At 38.1% G+C, this 16,717-nt stretch overlaps 12 non-coding genes across 12 annotated transcripts; all 12 read right to left on the bottom strand.

Moving 5' to 3' along the window:
- Positions 1–3,142: 3,142 nt before the first annotated feature.
- Positions 3,143–3,224, bottom strand: TRNAS-UGA (transfer RNA serine (anticodon UGA)). Its single transcript has one exon. It is a non-coding gene; the product is annotated as a tRNA-Ser (tRNA).
- A 931-nt stretch (positions 3,225–4,155) lies between these two features.
- TRNAQ-UUG (transfer RNA glutamine (anticodon UUG)) lies at positions 4,156–4,227 on the bottom strand. The gene has a single exon. It is a non-coding gene; the product is annotated as a tRNA-Gln (tRNA).
- A 1,534-nt stretch (positions 4,228–5,761) lies between these two features.
- TRNAQ-UUG (transfer RNA glutamine (anticodon UUG)) lies at positions 5,762–5,833 on the bottom strand. The gene has a single exon. It is a non-coding gene; the product is annotated as a tRNA-Gln (tRNA).
- Positions 5,834–6,484: 651 nt separating this feature from the next.
- Positions 6,485–6,566, bottom strand: TRNAS-UGA (transfer RNA serine (anticodon UGA)). Its single transcript has one exon. It is a non-coding gene; the product is annotated as a tRNA-Ser (tRNA).
- A 931-nt stretch (positions 6,567–7,497) lies between these two features.
- On the bottom strand, positions 7,498–7,569 carry TRNAQ-UUG (transfer RNA glutamine (anticodon UUG)). Its single transcript has one exon. It is a non-coding gene; the product is annotated as a tRNA-Gln (tRNA).
- A 1,517-nt stretch (positions 7,570–9,086) lies between these two features.
- On the bottom strand, positions 9,087–9,158 carry TRNAE-UUC (transfer RNA glutamic acid (anticodon UUC)). Its single transcript has one exon. It is a non-coding gene; the product is annotated as a tRNA-Glu (tRNA).
- Positions 9,159–9,809: 651 nt separating this feature from the next.
- On the bottom strand, positions 9,810–9,891 carry TRNAS-UGA (transfer RNA serine (anticodon UGA)). Its single transcript has one exon. It is a non-coding gene; the product is annotated as a tRNA-Ser (tRNA).
- A 936-nt stretch (positions 9,892–10,827) lies between these two features.
- On the bottom strand, positions 10,828–10,899 carry TRNAQ-UUG (transfer RNA glutamine (anticodon UUG)). Its single transcript has one exon. It is a non-coding gene; the product is annotated as a tRNA-Gln (tRNA).
- Positions 10,900–12,566: 1,667 nt separating this feature from the next.
- Positions 12,567–12,638, bottom strand: TRNAQ-UUG (transfer RNA glutamine (anticodon UUG)). Its single transcript has one exon. It is a non-coding gene; the product is annotated as a tRNA-Gln (tRNA).
- Positions 12,639–14,155: 1,517 nt separating this feature from the next.
- Positions 14,156–14,227, bottom strand: TRNAE-UUC (transfer RNA glutamic acid (anticodon UUC)). The gene has a single exon. It is a non-coding gene; the product is annotated as a tRNA-Glu (tRNA).
- Positions 14,228–14,878: 651 nt separating this feature from the next.
- On the bottom strand, positions 14,879–14,960 carry TRNAS-UGA (transfer RNA serine (anticodon UGA)). The gene has a single exon. It is a non-coding gene; the product is annotated as a tRNA-Ser (tRNA).
- A 936-nt stretch (positions 14,961–15,896) lies between these two features.
- On the bottom strand, positions 15,897–15,968 carry TRNAQ-UUG (transfer RNA glutamine (anticodon UUG)). The gene has a single exon. It is a non-coding gene; the product is annotated as a tRNA-Gln (tRNA).
- Positions 15,969–16,717: the final 749 nt, after the last annotated feature.

Below are 16,717 nucleotides of genomic sequence, written 5' to 3'. Positions count from 1 at the left end.
CATAATGTGGATTTGGAGTCAGTCAGCTCCAAAAACATATTTAAAAATAATCCAAAAATGCTGAGAAGACTGAACATAATCATTTCCAAGTAAAAAAGACTTGATGTTCATTTGATCAGGCTTTGGAGCGTCTATTAACCATCTCAAGTTTCCAAAAATGTCCAGCAGTTAACTGAAATTACCATATCAATCTTCAGCTGTTTTTCACTTTGAACAGCTCCATACCTATAATACAAGTCAACGGTAAGGTTCGAAAGACCCTATAAAGGGTCCTGATTGACTTTTGTGTGCTACAAAAAAAGCCACAAAACACATTCAAAAGACGCCGAAAAGAATTTTTAGAAAAACACCATCAAAAATGTTTATAAGGCACTTTAGGAAATTCTGGAAAACACAAGAAAAGATGGCTTAGAGAAAAATCAAAAACACTTCCTGACGCCATTTTGGCTTCCAATCCTTGTCAGATTCACCCACTTGGAAAGAGTGTTATGTGAATATTGACTCAAGTCACAGAGTATGAGATTGCTTGGTATGACATAGACAATTTTAATTTTTGCTAATCCTACTTGATTGACAGCTTTGACCATGGTATTCCATGAATCCTTGAACTCTTTTTTTTTCTTTTATTATGTGGATTTTAAATTGCTTGTTTCATCATAAACATTGGGCATCGTCGATCTGAGTGCAGATGGAAAAATTGAAATGTGTGCCCAGGTTCCAATGAGATTTGAATTCAGATAACAAGATTCAAAGTCCAGAGTGCTAACCATTACACCATGGAACCATCCATTACACAGTCATTGCTGCGGCTTGTTGTGCTGAATAAAGCATATGAAATCGTGAACGATGGCGAAAACAGGCTCCAAAGCTGCAGTGCAAATCTGCAATCATACACAATGGTAAATTGATATCTTATAACCTTTCATTCCACAAATTTACCAACATTTCCACGATATCACAGCTAGGACAGTTTGAAATGTTGATGAAAAGTGGCTAGTAAAAAGATTGCTGTATCTGTTACTTGGAAAAAGTGTGAAAAAAATAAATTGCAAAACTTATACTGTTAGAAAACTGTTCATCCAGTAGTTGATAGAGATTAGCATTGCATGGTAAAAGGCTTCATCTGAGAGATAATTTAAGGTTTGTGCAAATCAAAGTGCATGTCCCAGTCCATTAGCCAGGACAGCGGTCTGTGGCTGCTGGACAAGATCAAGAGAAAAACCTCTTACCTGATGGCACCCACAGTGCTTCTTTTGATTAGTGGCAAGTCGCACATGTAATGTTGCTCCAGAATAGATTATCTAAAGAACAGTCAAAGATAAAGTCAGTTTGGTCCTAGAAACTCGCTCCATCACAGATCACTGTCATGGGGAATAGACTAGTAAACATGCAAATTGAACAACAAAGATAAAACGTCAAAAACTTTTTGAAACATAGACGTAGTCAGCAGGATTTGACCCTGCGCGGGGAGACCCCAATGAATTACTAGTCCATCGCCTTAACCACTCGGCCACGACTACTCGGACGTCAAGCTGTTATGAGTTTCACACATGTTTTCTAATAGCACCATGATCAAGCTCAGTGATCAACCCTCTGGAAGACATCTCAGAAAATGAAAAGAAAATACAAGGTCTCAGTAAAATGCAAAAATCTGATTTAAAGTCATCATCAATGGGAACCATTCACAGTTTAAAGCTTTTCCCTCTTCATAATGTGGATTTGGAGTCAGTCAGCTCCAAAAACATCTTTAAAAATAATCCAAAAATGCTGAGAAGACTGAACATAATCATTTCCAAGTAAAAAAGACTTGATGTTCATTTGATCAGGCTTTGGAGCGTCTATTAACCATCTCAAGTTTCCAAAAATGTCCAGCGGTTAACTGAAATTACCATATCAATCTACAGCTGTTTTTCACTTTGAACAGCTCCATACCTATAATACAAGTCAACGGTAAGGTTCGAAAGACCCTATAAAGGGTCCTGATTGACTTTTGTGTGCTACAAAAAAAGCCACAAAACACATTCAAAAGACGCCGAAAAGAATTTTTAGAAAAACATCACCAAAAATGTTTGTAAGGCACTTTAGGAAATTCTGGAAAACACAAGAAAAGATGGCTTAGAGAAAAATCAAAAACACTTCCTGAAGCCATTTTGGCTTCAAATCCTTGTCAGATTCACCCACTTGGAAAGAATGGTATGTGAATATTGACTCAAGTCACAGAGTATGAGATTGCGTGGTATGACATAGACAATTTTAATTTTTGCTATTCCTACTTGATTGACAGCTTTGACCATGGTATTCCATGAATCCTTGAACTCTTTTTTTGTCTTTTATTATGTGGATTTTAAATTGCTTGTTTCATCATAAACATTGGGCATCGTCGATCTGAGTGCAGATGGAAAAATCGAAATGTGTGCCCAGGTTCCACTGAGATTTGAATTCAGATAACAGGATTCAAAGTCCAGAGTGCTAACCATTACACCATGGAACCAACCATTTCACAGTCATGGCTGCGGCTTGTTGTGCTGAATAAAGCATATGAAATCGTGAATGATGGCGAAAACAGGCTCCAAAGCTGCAGTGCAAATCTGCAATCATACACAATGGTAAATTGATATCTTATAACCTTTCATTCCTCAAATTTACCAACATTTCCACGATATCACAGCTAGCGCAGTTTGAAATGTTGATGAAAAGTGGCTAGTGAAAAGATTGCTGTATCTGTTACTTGGAAAAAGTGTGAAAAAAATAAATTGCAAAACTTATACTGTTAGAAAACTGTTCATCCAGTAGTCGATAAAGATTAGCATTGCATGGTAAAAGGCTTCATCTGAGAGATAATTTAAGGTTTGTGCAAATCAAAGTGCATGTCCCAGTCCATTAGCCAGGACAGCGGTCTGTGGCTGCTGGACAAGATCAAGAGAAAATCCTCTTACCTGATGGCACCCACGGTGCTTCTTTTGATTAGCGGCAAGTAGCACATGTAATGTTGCTACAGAATAGATTATCTAAAGAACAGTCAAAGATAAAGTCAGTTTGGTCCTGGAAACTCGCTCCATCACAGATCACTGTCACGGGGAATAGACTAGTAAACATGCAAATTGAACAAAGATAAAAGGTCAAAAAGATATTGAAACATAGACGTAATCGGCAGGATTTGAACCTGCGCAGGGAGACCCCAATGGATTTCAAGTCCATAGCCTTAACCACTCGGCCACGACTACTCGGACGTCAAGCTGTTATGAGTTTCACACACGTTTTCTAATAGCACCATGATCAAGCTCAGTGATCAACCCTCTGGAAGACATCTCAGAAAATGAAAAGAAAATACAAGGTCTCAGTAAAATGCAAAAATCTGATTTAAAGTCATCATCAATGGGAACCATTCACAGTTTAAAGCTTTTCCCTCTTCATAATGTGGATTTGGAGTCAGTCAGCTCCAAAAACATCCTTAAAAATAATCCGAAAATGCTGAGAAGACTGAAAATAATCATTTCCAAGTAAAAAAGACTTGGTGTTCATTTGATCAGTCTTTGGAGCGTCTATTAACCATGTCAAGTTTCCAAAAATGTCCAGCGGTTAACTGAAATTACCATATCAATCTTCAGATGTTTTTCACTTTGAACAGCTCCATACCTATACTACAAGTCAACGGTAAGGTTCGAAAGACCCTATAAAGGGTCCTGATTGACTTTTGTGTGCTACAAAAAAAGCCACAAAACACATTCAAAAGACGCCGAAAAGAATTTTTAGAAAAACACCACCAAAAATGTTTATAAGGCACTTTAGGAAATTCTGGAAAACACAAGAAAAGATGGCTTAGAGAAAAATCAAAAACACTTCCTGAAGCCATTTTGGCTTCAAATCCTTGTCAGATTCACCCACTTGGAAAGAGTGTTATGTGAATATTGACTCAAGTCACAGAGTATGAGATTGCTTGGTATGACACAGACAATGAGTGACATAGACAATGAGTGATAAAGACAATTTTAATTTTTGCTAATCCTACTTGATTGACAGCTTTGACCATGGTATTCCATGAATCCTTGAACTCTTTTTTTGTCTTTTATTATGTGGATTTTAAATTGCTTGTTTCATCATAAACATTGGGCATCGTCGATCTGAGTGCAGATGGAAAAATCAAAATGAGTGCCCAGGTTCCACTGAGATTTGAACTCAGATCACTGGATTCAAAGTCCAGAGTGCTAACCATTACACCATGGAACCAACCATGACACAGTCATGGCTGCGGCTTGTTGTGCTGAATAAAGCATAAGAAATCGTGAACGATGGCGAAAACAGGCTCCAAAGCTGCAGTGCAAATCTGCAATCATACACAATGGTAAATTGATATTTTATAACCTTTCATTCCACAAATTTACCAACATTTCCACGATATCACAGCTAGGACAGTTTGAAATGTTGATGAAAAGTGGCTAGTAAAAAGATTGATGTATCTGTTACTTGGAAAAAGTGTGAAAAAAATAAATTGCAAAACGTATACTGTTAGAAAACTGTTCATCCAGTAGTCGATAAAGATTAGCATTGCATGGTAAAAGGCTTCAACTGAGAGATAATTTAAGGTTTGTGCAAATCAAAGTGCATGTCCCAGTCCATTAGCCAGGACAGAGGTCTGTGGCTGCTGGACAAGATCAAGAGAAAAACCTCTTACCTGATGGCACCCACGGTGCTTCTTTTGATTAGCGGCAAGTCGCACATGTAATGTTGCTCCAGAATAGATTATCTAAAGAACAGTCAAAGATAAAGTCAGTTTGGTCCAAGAAACTCGCTCCATCACAGATCACTGTCATGGGGAATAGACTAGTAAACATGCAAATTGAACAACAGAGATAAAAGGTCAAAAAGTTATTGAAACATAGACGTAGTCGGCAGGATTTGCACCTGCGCGGGGAGACCCCAATGAATTTCTTGCTTATCGCCTTAACCACTCGGACACGACTACTCGGACTTCAAGCTGTTATGAGTTTCACACACGTTTTCTAATAGCACCATGATCAAGCTCAGTGATCAACCCTCTGGAAGACATCTCAGAAAATGAAAAGAAAATACAAGGTCTCAGTAAAATGCAAAAATCTGATTTAAAGTCATCATCAATGGGAACCATTCACAGTTTAAAGCTTTTCCCTCTTCATAATGTGGATTTGGAGTCAGTCAGCTCTGAAATTAGAACTGAAATTACCATATCAATCTTCAGCTGTTTTTCACTTTGAACAGCTCCATACCTATACTACAAGTCAACGGTAAGGTTCGAAAGACCCTATAAAGGGTCCTGAATGACTTTTGTGTGCTACAAAAAAAGCCACAAAACACATTCAAAAGACGCCGAAAAGAATTTTTAGAAAAACACCACCAAAAATGTTTATAAGGCACTTTAGGAAATTCTGGAAAACACAAGAAAAGATGTCTTAGAGAAAAATCAAAAACACTTCCTGAAGGCATTTTGGCTTCAAATCCTTGTCAGATTCACCCACTTGGAAAGAGTGTTATGTGAATATTGACTCAAGTCACAGAGTATGAGATTGCTTGGTATGACATAGACAATGAGTGACATAGAAAATGAGTGATATAGACAATTTTAATTTTTGCTAATCCTACTTGATTGACAGCTTTGACCTTGGTATTCCATGAATCCTTGAACTTTTTTTTGTCTTTTATTATGTGGATTTTAAATTGCTTGTTTCATCTTAAACATTGGGCATCGTCGATCTGAGTGCAGATGGAAAAATCGAAATGTGTGCCCAGGTTCCACTGAGATTTGAACTCAGATCACTGGATTCAAAGTCCAGCGTGCTTACCATTACACCATGGAACCAACCATGCCTCAGACATGGCTGCGGCTTGTTGTGCTGAATAAAGCATATGAAATCGTGAACGATGGCGAAAACAGGCTCCAAAGCTGAAGTGCAAATCTGCATTCATAGACAATGGTAAATTGATATCTTATAACCTTTCATTCCACAAATTTACCAACATTTCCACGATATCACAGCTAGCGCAGTTTGAAATGTTGATGAAAAGTGGCTAGTGAAAAGATTGCTGTATCTGTTACTTGGAAAAAGTGTGAAAAAAATAAATTGCAAAACTTATACTGTTAGAAAACTGTTCATCCAGTAGTCGATAAAGATTAGCATTGCATGGTAAAAGGCTTCATCTGAGAGATAATTTAAGGTTTGTGCAAATCAAAGTGCATGTCCCAGTCCATTAGCCAGGACAGCGGTCTGTGGCTGCTGGACAAGATCAAGAGAAAATCCTCTTACCTGATGGCACCCACTGTGCTTCTTTTGATTAGCGGCAAGTAGCACATGTAATGTTGCTACAGAATAGATTATCTAAAGAACAGTCAAAGATAAAGTCAGTTTGGTCCTGGAAATTCGCTCCATCACAGATCACTGTCATGGGGAATAGACTAGTAAACATGCAAATTGAACAAAGATCAAAGGTCAAAAAGATATTGAAACATAGACGTAATCGGCAGGATTTGAACCTGCGCGGGGAGACCCCAATGGATTTCAAGTCCATCGCCTTAACCACTCGTCCACGACTACTCGGACGACAAGCTGTTATGAGTTTCACACACGTTTTCTAATAGCACCATGATCAAGCTCAGTGATCAACCCTCTGGAAGACATCTCAGAAAATGAAAAGAAAATACAAGGTCTCAGTAAAATGCAAAAATCTGATTTAAAGTCATCATCAATGGGAACCATTCACAGTTTAAAGCTTTTCCCTCTTCATAATATGGATTTGGAGTCAGTCAGCTCCAAAAACATCCTTAAAAATAATCCGAAAATGCTGAGAAGACTGAAAATAATCATTTCCAAGTAAAAAAGACTTGGTGTTCATTTGATCAGTCTTTGGAGCATCTATTAACCATGTCAAGTTTCCAAAAATGTCCAGCGGTTAACTGAAATTACCATATCAATCTTCAGATGTTTTTCACTTTGAACAGCTCCATACCTATACTACAAGTCAACGGTAAGGTTCGAAAGACCCTATAAAGGGTCCTGATTGACTTTTGTGTGCTACAAAAAAAGCCACAAAACACATTCAAAAGACGCCGAAAAGAATTTTTAGAAAAACACCACCAAAAATGTTTATAAGGCACTTTAGGAAATTCTGGAAAACACAAGAAAAGATGGCTTAGAGAAAAATCAAAAACACTTCCTGAAGCCATTTTGGCTTCAAATCCTTGTCAGATTCACCCACTTGGAAAGAGTGTTATGTGAATATTGACTCAAGTCACAGAGTATGAGATTGCTTGGTATGACATAGACAATGAGTGACATAGACAATGAGTGATAAAGACAATTTTAATTTTTGCTAATCCTACTTGATTGACAGCTTTGACGATAGTATTCCATGAATCCTTGAACTCTTTTTTTGTCTTTTATTATGTGGATTTTAAATTGCTTGTTTCATCATAAACATTGGGCATCGTCGATCTGAGTGCAGATGGAAAAATCAAAATGAGTGCCCAGGTTCCACTGAGATTTGAACTCAGATCACTGGATTCAAAGTCCAGAGTGCTAACCATTACACCATGGAACCAACCATGACACAGTCATGGCTGCGGCTTGTTGTGCTGAATAAAGCATATGAAATCGTGAACGATGGCGAAAACAGGCTCCAAAGCTGCAGTGCAAATCTGCAATCATACACAATGGTAAATTGATATTTTATAACCTTTCATTCCACAAATTTACCAACATTTCCACGATATCACAGCTAGGACAGTTAGAAATGTTGATGAAAAGTGGCTAGTAAAAAGATTGCTGTATCTGTTACTTGGAAAAAGTGTGAAAAAAATAAATTGCAAAACGTATACTGTTAGAAAACTGTTCATCCAGTAGTCGATAAAGATTAGCATTGCATGGTAAAAGGCTTCATCTGAGAGATAATTTAAGGTTTGTGCAAATCAAAGTGCATGTCCCAGTCCATTAGCCAGGACAGAGGTCTGTGGCTGCTGGACAAGATCAAGAGAAAAACCTCTTACCTGATGGCACCCACGGTGCTTCTTTTGATTAGCGGCAAGTCGCACATGTAATGTTGCTCCAGAATAGATTATCTAAAGAACAGTCAAAGATAAAGTCAGTTTGGTCCAAGAAACTCGCTCCATCACAGATCACAGTCATGGGGAATAGACTAGTAAACATGCAAATTGAACAACAGAGATAAAAGGTCAAAAAGTTATTGAAACATAGACGTAGTCGGCAGGATTTGCACCTGCGCGGGGAGACCCCAATGGATTTCTTGCTTATCGCCTTAACCACTCGGACACGACTACTCGGACTTCAAGCTGGTATGGGTTTCACACACGTTTTCTAATAGCACCATGATCAAGCTCAGTGATCAACCCTCTGGAAGACATCTCAGAAAATGAAAAGAAAATACAAGGTCTCAGTAAAATGCAAAAATCTGATTTAAAGTAATCATCAATGGGAACCATTCACAGTTTAAAGCTTTTCCCTCTTCATAATGTGGATTTGGAGTCAGTCAGCTCTGAAATTAGAACTGAAATTACCATATCAATCTTCAGCTGTTTTTCACTTTGAACAGCTCCATACCTATACTACAAGTCAATGGTAAGGTTCGAAAGACCCTATAAAGGGTCCTGATTGACTTTTGTGTGCTACAAAAAAAGCCACAAAACACATTCAAAAGATGCCGAAAAGAATTTTTAGAAAAACACCACCAAAAATGTTTATAAGGCACTTTAGGAAATTCTGAAAAACACAAGAAAAGATGGCTTAGAGAAACATCAAAAACACTTGCTGAAGCCATTTTGGCTTCAAATCCTTGTCAGATTCACCCACTTGGAAAGAGTGTTATGTGAATATTGACTCAAGTCACAGAGTATGAGATTGCTTGGTATGACATAGACAATGAGTGACATAGAAAATGAGTGATATAGACAATTTTAATTTTTGCTAATCCTACTTGATTGACAGCTTTGAATCCTTGAACTTTTTTTTGTCTTTATTATGTGGATTTTAAATTGCTTGTTTCATCTTAAACATTGGGCATCGTCGATCTGAGTGCAGATGGAAAAATCGAAATGTGTGCCCAGGTTCCACTGAGATTTGAACTCAGATTACTGGATTGAAAGTCCAGCGTGCTTACCATTACACCATGGAACCAACCATGCCTCAGACATGGCTGCGGCTTGTTGTGCTGAATAAAGCATATGAAATCGTGAACGATGGCGAAAACAGGCTCCAAAGCTGCAGTGCAAATCTGCATTCATACACAATGGTAAATTGATATCTTATAACCTTTCATTCCACAAATTTACCAACATTTCCACGATATCACAGCTAGCGCAGTTTGAAATGTTGATGAAAAGTGGCTAGTGAAAAGATTGCTGTATCTGTTACTTGGAAAAAGTGTGAAAAAAATAAATTGCAAAACTTATACTGTTAGAAAACTGTTCATCCAGTAGTCGATAAAGATTAGCATTGCATGGTAAAAGGCTTCATCTGAGAGATAATTTAAGGTTTGTGCAAATCAAAGTGCATGTCCCAGTCCATTAGCCAGGACAGCGGTCTGTGGCTGCTGGACAAGATCAAGAGTAAATCCTCTTACCTGATGGCACCCACGGTGCTTCTTTTGATTAGCGGCAAGTAGCACATGTAATGTTGCTACAGAATAGATTATCTAAAGAACAGTCAAAGATAAAGTCAGTTTGGTCCTGGAAACTCGCTCCATCACAGATCACTGTCATGGGGAATAGACTAGTAAACATGCAAATTGAACAAAGATAAAAGGTCAAAAAGATATTGAAACATAGACGTAATCGGCAGGATTTGAACCTGCGCGGGGAGACCCCAATGGATTTCAAGTCCATAGCCTTAACCACTCGGCCACGACTACTCGGACGTCAAGCTGTTATGAGTTTCACACACGTTTTCTAATAGCACCATGATCAAGCTCAGTGATCAACCCTCTGGAAGACATCTCAGAAAATGAAAAGAAAATACAAGGTCTCAGTAAAATGCAAAAATCTGATTTAAAGTCATCATCAATGGGAACCATTCACAGTTTAAAGCTTTTCCCTCTTCATAATGTGGATTTGGAGTCAGTCAGCTCCAAAAACATCCTTAAAAATAATCCGAAAATGCTGAGAAGACTGAAAATAATCATTTCCAAGTAAAAAAGACTTGGTGTTCATTTGATCAGTCTTTGGAGCGTCTATTAACCATGTCAAGTTTCCAAAAATGTCCAGCGGTTAACTGAAATTACCATATCAATCTTCAGATGTTTTTCACTTTGAACAGCTCCATACCTATACTACAAGTCAACGGTAAGGTTCGAAAGACCCTATAAAGGGTCCTGATTGACTTTTGTGTGCTACAAAAAAAGCCACAAAACACATTCAAAAGACGCCGAAAAGAATTTTTAGAAAAACACCACCAAAAATGTTTATAAGGCACTTTAGGAAATTCTGGAAAACACAAGAAAAGATGGCTTAGAGAAAAATCAAAAACACTTCCTGAAGCCATTTTGGCTTCAAATCCTTGTCAGATTCACCCACTTGGAAAGAGTGTTATGTGAATATTGACTCAAGTCACAGAGTATGAGATTGCTTGGTATGACATAGACAATGAGTGACATAGACAATGAGTGATAAAGACAATTTTAATTTTTGCTAATCCTACTTGATTGACAGCTTTGACCATGGTATTCCATGAATCCTTGAACTCTTTTTTCGTCTTTTATTATGTGGATTTTAAATTGCTTGTTTCATCATAAACATTGGGCATCGTCGATCTGAGTGCAGATGGAAAAATCAAAATGAGTCCTGAGCCCAGGTTCCACTGAGATTTGAACTCAGATCACTGGATTCAAAGTCCAGAGTGCTAACCATTACACCATGGAACCAACCATGACACAGTCATGGCTGCGGCTTGTTGTGCTGAATAAAGCATATGAAATCGTGAACGATGGCGAAAACAGGCTCCAAAGCTGCAGTGCAAATCTGCAATCATACACAATGGTAAATTGATATTTTATAACCTTTCATTCCACAAATTTACCAACATTTCCACGATATCACAGCTAGGACAGTTTGAAATGTTGATGAAAAGTGGCTAGTAAAAAGATTGCTGTATCTGTTACTTGGAAAAAGTGTGAAAAAAATAAATTGCAAAACGTATACTGTTAGAAAACTGTTCATCCAGTAGTCGATAAAGATTAGCATTGCATGGTAAAAGGCTTCATCTGAGAGATAATTTAAGGTTTGTGCAAATCAAAGTGCATGTCCCAGTCCATTAGCCAGGACAGAGGTCTGTGGCTGCTGGACAAGATCAAGAGAAAAACCTCTTACCTGATGGCACCCACGGTGCTTCTTTTGATTAGCGGCAAGTCGCACATATAATGTTGCTCCAGAATAGATTATCTAAAGAACAGTCAAAGATAAAGTCAGTTTGGTCCAAGAAACTCGCTCCATCACAGATCACTGTCATGGGGAATAGACTAGTAAACATGCAAATTGAACAACAGAGATAAAAGGTCAAAAAGTTATTGAAACATAGACGTAGTCGGCAGGATTTGCACCTGCGCGGGGAGACCCCAATGAATTTCTTGCTTATCGCCTTAACCACTCGGACACGACTACTCGGACTTCAAGCTGTTATGAGTTTCACACACGTTTTCTAATAGCACCATGATCAAGCTCAGTGATCAACCCTCTGGAAGACATCTCAGAAAATGAAAAGAAAATACAAGGTCTCAGTAAAATGCAAAAATCTGATTTAAAGTCATCATCAATGGGAACCATTCACAGTTTAAAGCTTTTCCCTCTTCATAATATGGATTTGGAGTCAGTCAGCTCCAAAAACATCCTTAAAAATAATCCGAAAATGCTGAGAAGACTGAAAATAATCATTTCCAAGTAAAAAAGACTTGGTGTTCATTTGATCAGTCTTTGGAGCGTCTATTAACCATGTCAAGTTTCCAAAAATGTCCAGCGGTTAACTGAAATTACCATATCAATCTTCAGATGTTTTTCACTTTGAACAGCTCCATACCTATACTACAAGTCAACGGTAAGGTTCGAAAGACCCTATAAAGGGTCCTGATTGACTTTTGTGTGCTACAAAAAAAGCCACAAAACACATTCAAAAGACGCCGAAAAGAATTTTTAGAAAAACACCACCAAAAATGTTTATAAGGCACTTTAGGAAATTCTGGAAAACACAAGAAAAGATGGCTTAGAGAAAAATCAAAAACACTTCCTGAAGCCATTTTGGCTTCAAATCCTTGTCAGATTCACCCACTTGGAAAGAGTGTTATGTGAATATTGACTCAAGTCACAGAGTATGAGATTGCTTGGTATGACATAGACAATGAGTGACATAGACAATGAGTGATAAAGACAATTTTAATTTTTGCTAATCCTACTTGATTGACAGCTTTGACGATAGTATTCCATGAATCCTTGAACTCTTTTTTTGTCTTTTATTATGTGGATTTTAAATTGCTTGTTTCATCATAAACATTGGGCATCGTCGATCTGAGTGCAGATGGAAAAATCAAAATGAGTGCCCAGGTTCCACTGAGATTTGAACTCAGATCACTGGATTCAAAGTCCAGAGTGCTAACCATTACACCATGGAACCAACCATGACACAGTCATGGCTGCGGCTTGTTGTGCTGAATAAAGCATATGAAATCGTGAACGATGGCGAAAACAGGCTCCAAAGCTGCAGTGCAAATCTGCAATCATACACAATGGTAAATTGATATTTTATATCCTTTCATTCCACAAATTTACCAACATTTCCACGATATCACAGCTAGGACAGTTAGAAATGTTGATGAAAAGTGGCTAGTAAAAAGATTGCTGTATCTGTTACTTGGAAAAAGTGTGAAAAAAATAAATTGCAAAACGTATACTGTTAGAAAACTGTTCATCCAGTAGTCGATAAAGATTAGCATTGCATGGTAAAAGGCTTCATCTGAGAGATAATTTAAGGTTTGTGCAAATCAAAGTGCATGTCCCAGTCCATTAGCCAGGACAGAGGTCTGTGGCTGCTGGACAAGATCAAGAGAAAAACCTCTTACCTGATGGCACCCACGGTGCTTCTTTTGATTAGCGGCAAGTCGCACATGTAATGTTGCTCCAGAATAGATTATCTAAAGAACAGTCAAAGATAAAGTCAGTTTGGTCCAAGAAACTCGCTCCATCACAGATCACAGTCATGGGGAATAGACTAGTAAACATGCAAATTGAACAACAGAGATAAAAGGTCAAAAAGTTATTGAAACATAGACGTAGTCGGCAGGATTTGCACCTGCGCGGGGAGACCCCAATGGATTTCTTGCTTATCGCCTTAACCACTCGGACACGACTACTCGGACTTCAAGCTGTTATGGGTTTCACACACGTTTTCTAATAGCACCATGATCAAGCTCAGTGATCAACCCTCTGGAAGACATCTCAGAAAATGAAAAGAAAATACAAGGTCTCAGTAAAATGCAAAAATCTGATTTAAAGTAATCATCAATGGGAACCATTCACAGTTTAAAGCTTTTCCCTCTTCATAATGTGGATTTGGAGTCAGTCAGCTCTGAAATTAGAACTGAAATTACCATATCAATCTTCAGCTGTTTTTCACTTTGAACAGCTCCATACCTATACTACAAGTCAATGGTAAGGTTCGAAAGACCCTATAAAGGGTCCTGATTGACTTTTGTGTGCTACAAAAAAAGCCACAAAACACATTCAAAAGATGCCGAAAAGAATTTTTAGAAAAACACCACCAAAAATGTTTATAAGGCACTTTAGGAAATTCTGAAAAACACAAGAAAAGATGGCTTAGAGAAACATCAAAAACACTTGCTGAAGCCATTTTGGCTTCAAATCCTTGTCAGATTCACCCACTTGGAAAGAGTGTTATGTGAATATTGACTCAAGTCACAGAGTATGAGATTGCTTGGTATGACATAGACAATGAGTGACATAGAAAATGAGTGATATAGACAATTTTAATTTTTGCTAATCCTACTTGATTGACAGCTTTGAATCCTTGAACTTTTTTTTGTCTTTATTATGTGGATTTTAAATTGCTTGTTTCATCTTAAACATTGGGCATCGTCGATCTGAGTGCAGATGGAAAAATCGAAATGTGTGCCCAGGTTCCACTGAGATTTGAACTCAGATTACTGGATTGAAAGTCCAGCGTGCTTACCATTACACCATGGAACCAACCATGCCTCAGACATGGCTGCGGCTTGTTGTGCTGAATAAAGCATATGAAATCGTGAACGATGGCGAAAACAGGCTCCAAAGCTGCAGTGCAAATCTGCATTCATACACAATGGTAAATTGATATCTTATAACCTTTCATTCCACAAATTTACCAACATTTCCACGATATCACAGCTAGCGCAGTTTGAAATGTTGATGAAAAGTGGCTAGTGAAAAGATTGCTGTATCTGTTACTTGGAAAAAGTGTGAAAAAAATAAATTGCAAAACTTATACTGTTAGAAAACTGTTCATCCAGTAGTCGATAAAGATTAGCATTGCATGGTAAAAGGCTTCATCTGAGAGATAATTTAAGGTTTGTGCAAATCAAAGTGCATGTCCCAGTCCATTAGCCAGGACAGCGGTCTGTGGCTGCTGGACAAGATCAAGAGTAAATCCTCTTACCTGATGGCACCCACGGTGCTTCTTTTGATTAGCGGCAAGTAGCACATGTAATGTTGCTACAGAATAGATTATCTAAAGAACAGTCAAAGATAAAGTCAGTTTGGTCCTGGAAACTCGCTCCATCACAGATCACTGTCATGGGGAATAGACTAGTAAACATGCAAATTGAACAAAGATAAAAGGTCAAAAAGATATTGAAACATAGACGTAATCGGCAGGATTTGAACCTGCGCGGGGAGACCCCAATGGATTTCAAGTCCATAGCCTTAACCACTCGGCCACGACTACTCGGACGTCAAGCTGTTATGAGTTTCACACACGTTTTCTAATAGCACCATGATCAAGCTCAGTGATCAACCCTCTGGAAGACATCTCAGAAAATGAAAAGAAAATACAAGGTCTCAGTAAAATGCAAAAATCTGATTTAAAGTCATCATCAATGGGAACCATTCACAGTTTAAAGCTTTTCCCTCTTCATAATGTGGATTTGGAGTCAGTCAGCTCCAAAAACATCCTTAAAAATAATCCGAAAATGCTGAGAAGACTGAAAATAATCATTTCCAAGTAAAAAAGACTTGGTGTTCATTTGATCAGTCTTTGGAGCGTCTATTAACCATGTCAAGTTTCCAAAAATGTCCAGCGGTTAACTGAAATTACCATATCAATCTTCAGATGTTTTTCACTTTGAACAGCTCCATACCTATACTACAAGTCAACGGTAAGGTTCGAAAGACCCTATAAAGGGTCCTGATTGACTTTTGTGTGCTACAAAAAAAGCCACAAAACACATTCAAAAGACGCCGAAAAGAATTTTTAGAAAAACACCACCAAAAATGTTTATAAGGCACTTTAGGAAATTCTGGAAAACACAAGAAAAGATGGCTTAGAGAAAAATCAAAAACACTTCCTGAAGCCATTTTGGCTTCAAATCCTTGTCAGATTCACCCACTTGGAAAGAGTGTTATGTGAATATTGACTCAAGTCACAGAGTATGAGATTGCTTGGTATGACATAGACAATGAGTGACATAGACAATGAGTGATAAAGACAATTTTAATTTTTGCTAATCCTACTTGATTGACAGCTTTGACCATGGTATTCCATGAATCCTTGAACTCTTTTTTTGTCTTTTATTATGTGGATTTTAAATTGCTTGTTTCATCATAAACATTGGGCATCGTCGATCTGAGTGCAGATGGAAAAATCAAAATGAGTCCTGAGCCCAGGTTCCACTGAGATTTGAACTCAGATCACTGGATTCAAAGTCCAGAGTGCTAACCATTACACCATGGAACCAACCATGACACAGTCATGGCTGCGGCTTGTTGTGCTGAATAAAGCATATGAAATCGTGAACGATGGCGAAAACAGGCTCCAAAGCTGCAGTGCAAATCTGCAATCATACACAATGGTAAATTGATATTTTATAACCTTTCATTCCACAAATTTACCAACATTTCCACGATATCACAGCTAGGACAGTTTGAAATGTTGATGAAAAGTGGCTAGTAAAAAGATTGCTGTATCTGTTACTTGGAAAAAGTGTGAAAAAAATAAATTGCAAAACGTATACTGTTAGAAAACTGTTCATCCAGTAGTCGATAAAGATTAGCATTGCATGGTAAAAGGCTTCATCTGAGAGATAATTTAAGGTTTGTGCAAATCAAAGTGCATGTCCCAGTCCATTAGCCAGGACAGAGGTCTGTGGCTGCTGGACAAGATCAAGAGAAAAACCTCTTACCTGATGGCACCCACGGTGCTTCTTTTGATTAGCGGCAAGTCGCACATATAATGTTGCTCCAGAATAGATTATCTAAAGAACAGTCAAAGATAAAGTCAGTTTGGTCCAAGAAACTCGCTCCATCACAGATCACTGTCATGGGGAATAGACTAGTAAACATGCAAATTGAACAACAGAGATAAAAGGTCAAAAAGTTATTGAAACATAGACGTAGTCGGCAGGATTTGCACCTGCGCGGGGAGACCCCAATGAATTTCTTGCTTATCGCCTTAACCACTCGGACACGACTACTCGGACTTCAAGC

Source organism: Dendrobates tinctorius, unplaced genomic scaffold (genome assembly GCF_039654945.1).
Source record: "Dendrobates tinctorius isolate UK_male_01 unplaced genomic scaffold, ASM3965494v1 ptg000048l, whole genome shotgun sequence".
In the NCBI taxonomy this organism is placed as follows: domain Eukaryota; kingdom Metazoa; phylum Chordata; class Amphibia; order Anura; family Dendrobatidae; genus Dendrobates; species Dendrobates tinctorius.
This window is presented reverse-complemented; position numbering and strand designations above follow the sequence as displayed.